Source organism: Kogia breviceps, chromosome 10 (genome assembly GCF_026419965.1).
Source record: "Kogia breviceps isolate mKogBre1 chromosome 10, mKogBre1 haplotype 1, whole genome shotgun sequence".
Lineage (NCBI taxonomy): Eukaryota > Metazoa > Chordata > Mammalia > Artiodactyla > Physeteridae > Kogia > Kogia breviceps.
Window position 1 is genome coordinate 14,086,069 of NC_081319.1, and position 10,267 is coordinate 14,096,335.

The 10,267-nt window shown below is 42.9% G+C and overlaps 1 protein-coding gene across 1 annotated transcript in view; it reads right to left on the reverse strand.

The window, feature by feature from the left end:
• Window positions 1-9,986, reverse strand: part of CNTN4 (contactin 4) — a 958,070-nt gene extending 948,084 nt beyond the window's left edge. Inside the window, exon 1 of the mRNA XM_067043593.1 lies at window positions 9,711-9,986. The gene's annotated coding sequence lies outside the window, so the exon portion shown is untranslated. The remainder of the gene's footprint in view (window positions 1-9,710) is intronic.
• Window positions 9,987-10,267: the final 281 nt, after the last annotated feature.

The window sequence follows — 10,267 nt, forward strand, 5'->3', positions numbered from 1 at the left end:
TTATTCAGTACCTCTAGAGTGGGGCTGTGAATCTTTACTTACTTCTAAAGTGCCAGGTTTTTCTGAGGATCATATTTTGTAGCAATTACCCCAGAGACTTTATATTCACTCCCATAATCATGGCCTCCTCTTCCACTTCCAAGTTGAAGGCAGGGAATGGGTCTTTATATCTGACACTAGGCCTCCTGCAATGCCTTGCTTCTAACAGAAGATCAACAAGAGTTAGTGGTGCACGACTATATATGAAAGAGTATTAGAAGATCATCAAGCCTGGGGTGCAACTCAATTATGAACACCAGGCCCAAGTTACACTCACAGACTTTCATGCTCAGAACTACTATAAGACACACTGGACAAAAACTAAGTTTCAGCCCATAAATACCAAGAGTCCTGGTTACCAGAGTTAATGACAAGTTTGCAAGGTGCACCCACAAATCTAAGCTTTAGCTCCTTACTGTGATAACAGAGCCTCCAGAAACACATTTGTACAAAAGACATTAAGCATTGACTAGACCAAGAAGGGAACTTTCAGCTGGTGATTTTATCAAACATCAGAAAGTACTGGCTGATATGAACTATTCAGAGAAGAACAAGCTTATTAAGAAACACCTTGGGGCCTCCCTGGTGGCGCAGTGGTTGAGTCCGCCTGCGATGCAGGGGACACGGGTTCGTGCCCTGGTCTGGGAAGATCCCACATGCCGTGGAGCAGCTGGGCCCATGAGCCATGGCCGATGAGCCTGCGCGTCCGGAGCCTGTGCTCTGCAACCGGAGAGGCCACAACAGAGAGAGGCCCGGTTATTTTCTATTTCTTGTGTACCTCTCAGTACCCCAGTCAGGAATAGGGGAAGGGGAAGCTGAGAAGAGTGAAAATGGATATGACACATACACACTACTATATATAACATAGATAACTAATAAGAACCTACTGTAGAGCACAGGGAACTTTACTCAATACTCTGTAATGATCTATATGGGAAAAGAGTGGATATATCTATATGTATAACAGATTCACTTTGTTGTACACCTGAAACTAGCACAATATTGTAAATCAAACATTCCTCAATACAAATTTAAAAAAAAGAAAAAAAATGGATATGAAATATCCGTACTGTTCTCTCACAAAAAGGGGGGGAGGGAAGAGCCCTTCAGAGCCTCATTCAGAACTATTCAAACCATTAAATATAGTTTGAATGGCTTGTATATTTGATTTTTTTCTACTGCACAAATGATAAGAAAAAGCAAATAGAAATGGCTAGTTCACCAAAGCAAGGAATCATATATGACCACCTGAAAGGCAGAGGAAAGCAGACAGAGGTCACTCAGCATAGGGACTTATGTTTCACCAGCACCTGATGGGATCCTGTTGCACAGTCTGGTATAACATTCATTGTCTCAACAAATATAGAAAGCAGCTGTATGTACCATGTACTATATGTACCCTATACTATACTGCCAAGAGTATAGTATAGGGCTAATTTGCTTAGTGCTTAGAATGTATTGTGTACACTGTACAAAAGTATTAAACTCACATCATTAAATGTTCACAGCCTCTCTGCAAGGTAGGTATGATCAACTTCAATTTACAGATTTTTTTAAATGCCTTATAAGGGTTTAGAACATGTTCAAGATCACACAGCTGGTGACAAAACAAATCCAGGTGGGTCTGATTCAAAGGCCAATGAATGTTCTAGTCTAAACTACTACACTATGTTCATCACAGTGATCTGTGTCAAGAAGTAAATCATATTTAGCTGCCTGTTTAAAGGGGAAAGTAATATAGTTTTACATGGATTTCCATTTTTTAAAAAACACTATCGTTAGACTAAAGACAAACCTCTATTTACCATTACTTAATTCCAAGAATTCTAGATAACCATGTTCTTGCTATAATTTTTACTAAGAATTAGAAACATGACAAGTAAATATCCTCTTTTTAAGGATGTCATTCACCTCATTAAATACCGTAAAAGTACTGCTTGGACTCCCAATTAATTCACTGATATGCATGGAGTCTAGAATCAATAGCTAGCTAATAGCTAATCAAATGAGTCACTAAAGACAAAAATATCCACATTTATATTTGCTAGTTGAAGAGCAATCATAATACAGATGACAATATAAATCTGTACAACTCAAAATGATGGCAGTGTGCTTAGAATCAAGCCCTAAAGGGGATTTGAGTCATGTCATTTTTTGTTTGTTTCATTTTTTTCTCCTCTAAATGGGACCCATTTCAGCATAAGCACACTGATTAACACCTGTCCTCATTAGAAATTTCCATGACAAACCTAAAAGGGATAGGCAACATGAGTTATCAAAGTTATATTAGTACAATTGTGCAGGGTACAAAGTACTTTACATACAAAAGTTTAGCCCAAAGGTGGAAAAGCTATTTTACTGTAGTAAAAACAAGGAGACTTCTGGATACATTTTTTAGAACCTCAAATTCATTGTGGAATCAGGACTGCTGCCATCCTAACGCTCACTTTCTCATGACCTAAATTCCCTTCCCAGAAATGCACCATTTTTATTTAATTAACAGTAAAAAAAAAAAAAAAAAAAAAAAAAAGGAATTTTAAGGATTATGAGCTGAAACTGACCCTGCCTAAATATGGAAAATATTTTCACTTTCCAAACCATGAAACTTATTGATTCTGGCTTTAAATAAGAAAGAAAAATAAAACTCTGTCAAAACAAAAAACTAATCTTGCAGCCAACTCTTGCCTTTTCAAGTATCAAACATCAGAAGATCTTTGCCAAATATTTCCTAACTACCCTCACTGACTTGTTTGCTCCCCTTACCCCAAACTCCTGTAATATCATTAATGCTCCATGAACACGTATATTGAGTTTAATTGTCCTTTTGGTGCCTATCATGTTTTAGGCAAGAGATACTCCAATATAAGTAAGATTAGTCAATTAAAAACTGTTTACTAGAAGCTTACTAGGCTTTTCTAAGTGCTAGGTACTAGTACTAAGTACTAGGATGTACTAAGTACTTTGCACACAGTACTCCGCACAGTCTTCACAGACTCCTGCACCTTTAGGTACTACCCAATTTATGGATATGTCCATCAATACACTCAGTGAGTTAATTTACCATGTCTTTTAAATATCTGAACAAGCCTACAAAATGCATGCTATCCCATCATACAGCTAAGGAAACAGAAACCTAGAAAGGTAGGTAATTTGCTATCACGCACAATAATACATCTAGTACATAATGGATTCAGGACTGGTAAGAAATCTGTCTCCACATTTCAAGCTCTTATCCACTGTCCCAAGAAACTCACATGGTACTGAGTGACACGTGAAGTAACTGTACAATGTAATAGGTATGGCAATGAACTTGTCCCAATTCGCCCAGGACTTTCCTGATTTTAACAATGAATGTCCATAAAGAAGAGACTTCTGGTTGCCAAGGGGGAGGGGGAGGGGGAGGGGGAGGGATGGACTGAGGATTTGGGGTTGGTAGATGCAAAGTATTACATTTAGAATGGATAAACCACAAGATCCTAAGGTACAGCACAGGGAACTATATTCAATATCCTGTGATAAACCATAATGGAAAGAATATTTTTTTAAAAGTGCGTATATATGCATATAACTGAGTCACTCTGTTGTACAACAAAGATTGGCATGACATTGAAATCAACTATACTTCAGTTTCAAAAAAAGAAAAAAAAAGAAAAGACAAATACTTTCTAAAAATAAAATAGATGAACTAGAAAAAACAAACAAACAATGAATGTCCAGCACACTGCGGACCTCTCAGTCTTGGGATAACTGGGAGAGGTGGTCACTTTCATGATAGGTATTATACAAGCGGCATGAAAAACAACACAATAGGAGTATGTACAGAGAAGGGAGCCCTTCTTTACTCCTCAGTAGTATCAAAAGAGGCTTAACAGACTGACATTTGAGTTGAGCCTCATGCAAAATATAGTAGACATGATGGGAAAAGACAGCAAGGGTAGACCAGACAGAGAGGCAATGTAAACAATGGCCAAGTGACTGAGTTCTGCCCGGTGGAATGTGGGCAGGAGCCATGATAACTGTTCCCAGGCTGAGCCTAAAACAAACTCCTCTGAAACCTGTCAGGACACTTCTCTCCTCAAATGCCGTACACCTTGTCTGCACAAAACGGACTGTGGGGATCCAGAAGAAGACAAAGCCACAAAAGGAGGAGGAACCTGATTCCTTGAATGACTCCATGGAAAGCCACTCCTGTGCTGTGAGCACAGCACATGGGCAAGAAGTATAAAGATTTTTCGAGTCACTGAAAATTTAGTTTATCTGTTACAACAGCTAGAATTAGCTTTTCACAAGGCCTTGTGGGGCTCAGCTCTTTGGGAGTCTAAAAACATGAGAGTAAACCTCTCCATCTCTCTAACGCCATTAAATCACAAGAAGGGGCTTGAAAACGCACCCACATACAAATGGCATGGATGTGAGGGATACTGGAAGGGAGACAAATTTAGGGGGAAAAAAAGCAAAATAAAACAAATTTCTGAGGACAAGAGGTTCAGGGAAAGTTAGAAGGAAATGAACATGGGCTTTTGAGAGTTGATTGATAAGTTTACAGTACATCTGCCTCCCTACATGGTGGGAAGATGTGTGTCTGCTCATTAATTAATTGTGAAGATGCCACAAATACATACTGAACGAGAAGAAAAAAATGAGTTAATAATGTGGAAGTATGAAGTGTCCTGGCAAAAAGTCCACTCTCACTGTGACCGCCTCACATTTCCACCGTGGCCACTGGAAACCAAAACTGTACTAGGTGTTTCTGTAAAATACAAATGCATAGGAAAGATGACATGAGGCAGATTCTCTAATGTAAGCGGGACAACAGGGTGAGAACAACAAGAGGGGGCACTGTGTTCAGAGGACACTAGGATAATAGCTAGGGGTCCCTTCAGTCACGCAGGAAATACTGAAACAGTTTTTCAAAGCTGAGCGAACAGCAGGAGCCTTCTTGGGAGTTGGGGATGTTGATGAACAGCAATGCCTTTGATCAAAGGGAAGGTGAGGAGAGAATGCTTTAGTTGTGAACTTACCAGAAAGGATGTTTGCTTGGGCTAAGAGATGAACAGGAGTTTACCTTCACATACTGCAGCATAAAAGTGGTAGCCCAGAATTTCCAAAATGAAAGCTTAAAAAGAGGTTAAAATTCAGGGAACAAAGCCTAGCAATATGTTTATCAGAAATGAGAAAGCATTTAGTTGGTGTGGAGGGTGGTCTTCCTTTAACTATCTGCGCCTGACCCTGGCAGGTACCAATATCAAATATAATTCTGCTCCAGTATATTTCTGATTAGATGCAATCTTTCACCTTCTTTAGGATTTTTAAATTCTCCTCCAACTTTTTTTATATAAATGAAAAGAAAAGGTGGTCCAATGGCTACAGTAAGAAAAACGTTGCAGCAAGAACAAAAAACTAGTATAGTGAAACTGCTAGGAAAAGCAATTCTAGAACAGTACAACTTGGTTCAAATCCCAGCTCTGCAACTTGCTGGCTATGTTGGGCAAATGATTTAATTTCTCTAAGCCTAATTTACCTCATCTATACAATACACACAATAATAATTCCTATCTAGGGGGGCAAAGTGCTTAGAAAAGTACCTCAAAAATAGTAAAGACTATGCATGTATTAGCTGTTTCTATCATTTTTTCTTATAACTGTTCCAGTTCTTCTGCCAAGAAAACCGGGGATTGGGGTGGCGGGGAGGGGAGAAAAGAAAAGTAACATTTATTGAACATGGAGGAAATATCACATACAATAATAGAATGTCAGACAATGATGGCTATTCCCCCAAGCCTTTTTTCTCCTTCCTGAAAACACAGCTAAACTACATTTCCCAGACTCCCTTATAGTAAGATACACACATACATAACTGAGCTCTGGCCAATGGAATGAAAGCAAAAGTGATATGTATGGCTTCCACGTCTGGGCAGTTAACATACTGCCAGTCTTTCTCCTTCCAATGGCTTGATGCAGGTGAACACAGTGAACTTGCTAAAGGTGGCAGGGACACAGAATGCATGAAGGCTGGATCTTCAAATCACACCTTGGAGGAGTGCTGCCAGGACCATGCATTATGGAACTTTACATGAATGAGAAACACATTTGTTGCATCTGAGGCAGTACACTTTGTTTCGATTCATTTGTTATAGCTTTTAACCACCCAATCTAATACACCCAAGCTCTACGCCTATACTCCTGTGTATAATACAATACCTACCACGCTGCTTTGAAATAGATGTCATTCCAATTTTATAGCTAAGGAAACAGAGGCTCACAGAAGTTATGAAACTATCTTGTCCAATATCATGAATGTAGTCAGTGGTAGGGCCACATTTAGGTCCAGGTTAATCTGCTCCAAGGTAAATGGGTTTTCTACCCTCCACACAGTAAATACTGTTAACACAAAAAGTATCCTCCCTTCCCTCACTCATTTACTCCTTAGTTTCCTCACTTTCTGACCACTGGAATTTTAGTCTTTGAATGAAAACTTCATTTTTTAAAATCTGTATATCCAATTTGGGAGATCTAGGAAGACCCCTAGATCACATTCATCTCTTATGCCTCATTTCATCCACCTATGAGTCCATGACAGGGAAACAAGTGTTCCTAACTCATCTGTTACAGGAGACACAGATTCCTAGCAATTTTGCAACTGGCTACAGTATCAGAGATGATAAATGAGAGAGCCACAGATAAGGAGAGAAAGGTAAAAAACACCAACCCATCAGTGATCTCCAAAGCTGGGCATACACCCTAGGAGCTGTGCAAAACAATCCACTGGGATACAGAAAAAGAGTATTAAAACTTCTGTTTCATGATTTTTGCTTAACTTATCCTTTAGTTTCTTTCTGGGTATGTTTTATAAGTAGTATATCAACATAACAGTACATGTGAGTAATTTATAAATAACTTTTAGTGCTGCACAGTCAAATTTTCTTCTGATAGTACATAATTTAAAAAATATGAAGACCAATAAGTCTAAGTTAACAAATCTGGTTTCCTTCACCAGACTTAAAACACTGTGTTATGGGAAATGAAAACAACAAAACTCCCCACATCTGTGTATACAGACATCTCCTAGCTTACTCTGTGAAATAGATTAATTCAATTAAAATCATATAAAAGCATGTTTTCATAAAAGATTGTTCTTTATATAAAAAGAAACACTGAAACTAATGTATATTATGTCTATGTCTTCAAATAAAACAAAGAAGAATCAAGCAGGTTAAAACCATGATCATACAAACTTGGGAAAAGAGTCAGAATTATAAAGGGGAGTTTTCTGTTGAGAAGTCTAATTGTCCAGGTTACCTTTATTTTTTTAAGACCTAACTTGAAGTAACAGATGTCCTGTGTATCTTTCAGAAAAAAAATTCTAGTTAAAAGATTTAGTCCTTAAAGGGAAAAAAATTCGAAGACCTACTTCTGAATAAAAAGGAGCGAGCACTAGGTAAAATAAGTGGATGATTTAAAAACAAAAAAAGCCAACTTTATTTGAAAGGCTTGTTCTCTATTCACCCTTAATGACCTACCAATATGAAATGACTAGGGAAAGAGACAGCAAACTGACTGCAGGAGACAAAGTCGCCCAGGTTAAAGGAAATGAAAAGTGTTTGTATAAAGGCTGCGAATAAGGAAACTTGCCTCCATTGTAATTTCCAAGTGGCTCTGACCTGCACCCTTCAACAGCAGGTCGCGTCTCCTATAGTCTTAGCCCCTAATTTTAAAAGGTCAGTTTTTCATGCTAGCCAGCAAACTTGCAGGTTCCAGACTGAAAAATAATCATGGAGCTTACCATCATGATCCCTCCTCATCAATCCAGAGCAGTGGAAGTCAGTTTAAACAAACAAACAAAATCAATGGCAATTTATAAAGTGGCAAAAAACAACATTCATGGAACTTGTTTTTGATCCTTATCAATCTTATACTCTCACCACCCCTTGTGTCGATTCACACAAGTCTTGAGTGAAATCAACATGAAGATAGAAAGAATAAAGTTATGGGTGAAATGTGAGTTTTCTCATCAATGCTGGGAAAACTACCTCAACGTGCCTGCCTCCATGACACAACGTTCTTTTTCACCCACTTGGACAGACACAGAGAAAACAAACTTGCTAATCAGTCAGTCTGACTGGCGGTGCTACTGCGTGGACCTGCCTGGATGGAAATCTACAGTCTTCATGCTCTTGGCCCTCTCCCTAAAAGACATAAACCATAAACTTCAAAATACAAAAATAAAAGCACACTCCAAATTACTATTGTAAGTGTCCAAACAAATCAGCTATGTGGAATTATTCCTTGAAACACCCAGTTCCCTTCACAGTAAACTGCAGGAGCTTCCCCAGCAATTAAGACTGACAAATATGTCCCCGCCCCTATGTTGATTCCTGTAGGAAAACTACAAAAAGTTCCACGAGCCGAGCATTCCTCCCAGGAGCTCCTCCCTGCAAAGAACCCTCCAGCACACCCCAAGACCCAACCCCACCTCCACCCAGACCACCCACCCAAGGTGATCTGTCACACTGATTGGCCCTACGACCACCTCCGCAAGCCTCTTCGCTCCAAATCTGTAAACCCCAGCCAACGACCCAACCTCCCAATCTTCGCGTTGCGCGAAGCCGCCTCCTTGCAGGAGCTCCGCTGTGCTGCAGAATGTTCCCATGCATCAGACGCTCTGAGTGGTTCTGAGAGATTCAGGAGCCCACGTCCTCCTACCCTCACCTCCACACCTTTCATAAACAAAAAATATATAAATACGCGAAGCACAATGAGAAGAAATGCACGCAGGTTTTGAGCCCTCCTTTCCAGAGGGAGAACGAGCCGGTTGGTGTCTGCGGGGTGCCCGGCGCAGATCTCGCTAATGTCTGGGTCCGGAGGGGAGACGAGGCGGTTGCCTTGGCCTTTCAAAATAAACTGAAAATCCCCCCGAAGTTGCTGAAAAATTAACGCTACTCCCCACAAGCTCCGTCGGCAGCGCGTTGGGTACACCAGGTACGTGCCACAGGAGCGGGGACCTGGTGGATGTGGTTCGCCGCTGCACCCCCAGCGCTTAGCACTAGGCCTGGCACACAGTACGCGTCCCCGAAAATCAGTGTCTGTTCTAACACGGCTTCTTCCACCACGGCTACGGGATCCTGATCTTTTAGTCCCTTCAAACCTCAGCCCAAGTTCGCCTTCCTCTACCGTGGGCTGCAGCTGGGCCCTCGGAGCCCGGGGTAACACCATCAGAGGGAAACTCTCTGGCCAAGAACCGTGGTCCGGGGCCGAAGGCGCAAGGAGAGGGGGCTACAGCCTGAACCCGCCGGAGGAGCTGATTTTAAGCGTTCCCGAAGCATTACGGGCTCTGGGCTCCTTGTTTTGCGGCTGCCTCACAGCGCAACAAACTTATTTTCTGACTAAAAGAAGAAGGGTTGCCGTGAGGTGACGGCGGCGTCCTCAGTGCCCTGCCTCCTCCGGGCTCAGGGAGCACGGCGCCGGCTGCCCCGACCCCGCAGGATAACCAGGCTCAAGGCGGTTCGGCCCACAGCCCCTCTCCAGCCCGGCAGGAGGGGGAGCCCTGAAGAGACCTTCTGCACCTGGCAGCCTCCGAGAACCATGCTCTTTCTCCGAATCCGAGAGCCGGGGTGCCCGGGGCAGCGCGCACTCGGGCTGGAGCGGACCCCGGCAGCTCGCGCCTCACTTACCTGAGCACCTGAGCGCGGAGCCCGCTACCGCTTCGGGTGCGGCGCCGGCACAGTCCGACGGTCCCAGTGTAGTGGCGAAAGCTTCCTACTTGCGACCAATCCTGGTGTTGAAGCCGGTGCTATGTCTGGTGCCGCGCTCCCCTCCCTCCTCACGCTCGCGGCTGCTCAAAAAACCCGGCGCGACGGAGTTCAGGCTGCCGGCGCCTCAGCGTCGACGAGGGTGAGACGCGTGAGGGAGACCAGAGGCGCGGGGAGGGCGGGAGCCGGCGCGCAGTCGAGCTGAGCATGCTCAGTGCGCGGCCGGCGGAGGCGCGCGCCTGGGGGCCTGCACCTGCGCAGCCCTGCCGGCGGGAGAAGAGCCCTGGTCCCCGCAAGCAGAGCTGTGAAAGGGCAGCTCGCCTGAATCCCAGGAACCCGAAGACCATCAAGCCGGTTACTGAGCAGGCGTGTAGAGGATGCGCAGCTTAGTGATGGGGAACAAACCGAAGCGATGCCGCCTTCCTTTGCCACCCGAGTATGGGGGGCGGGGCGCAAGGATGCGCGACCTGGTTCTGTAC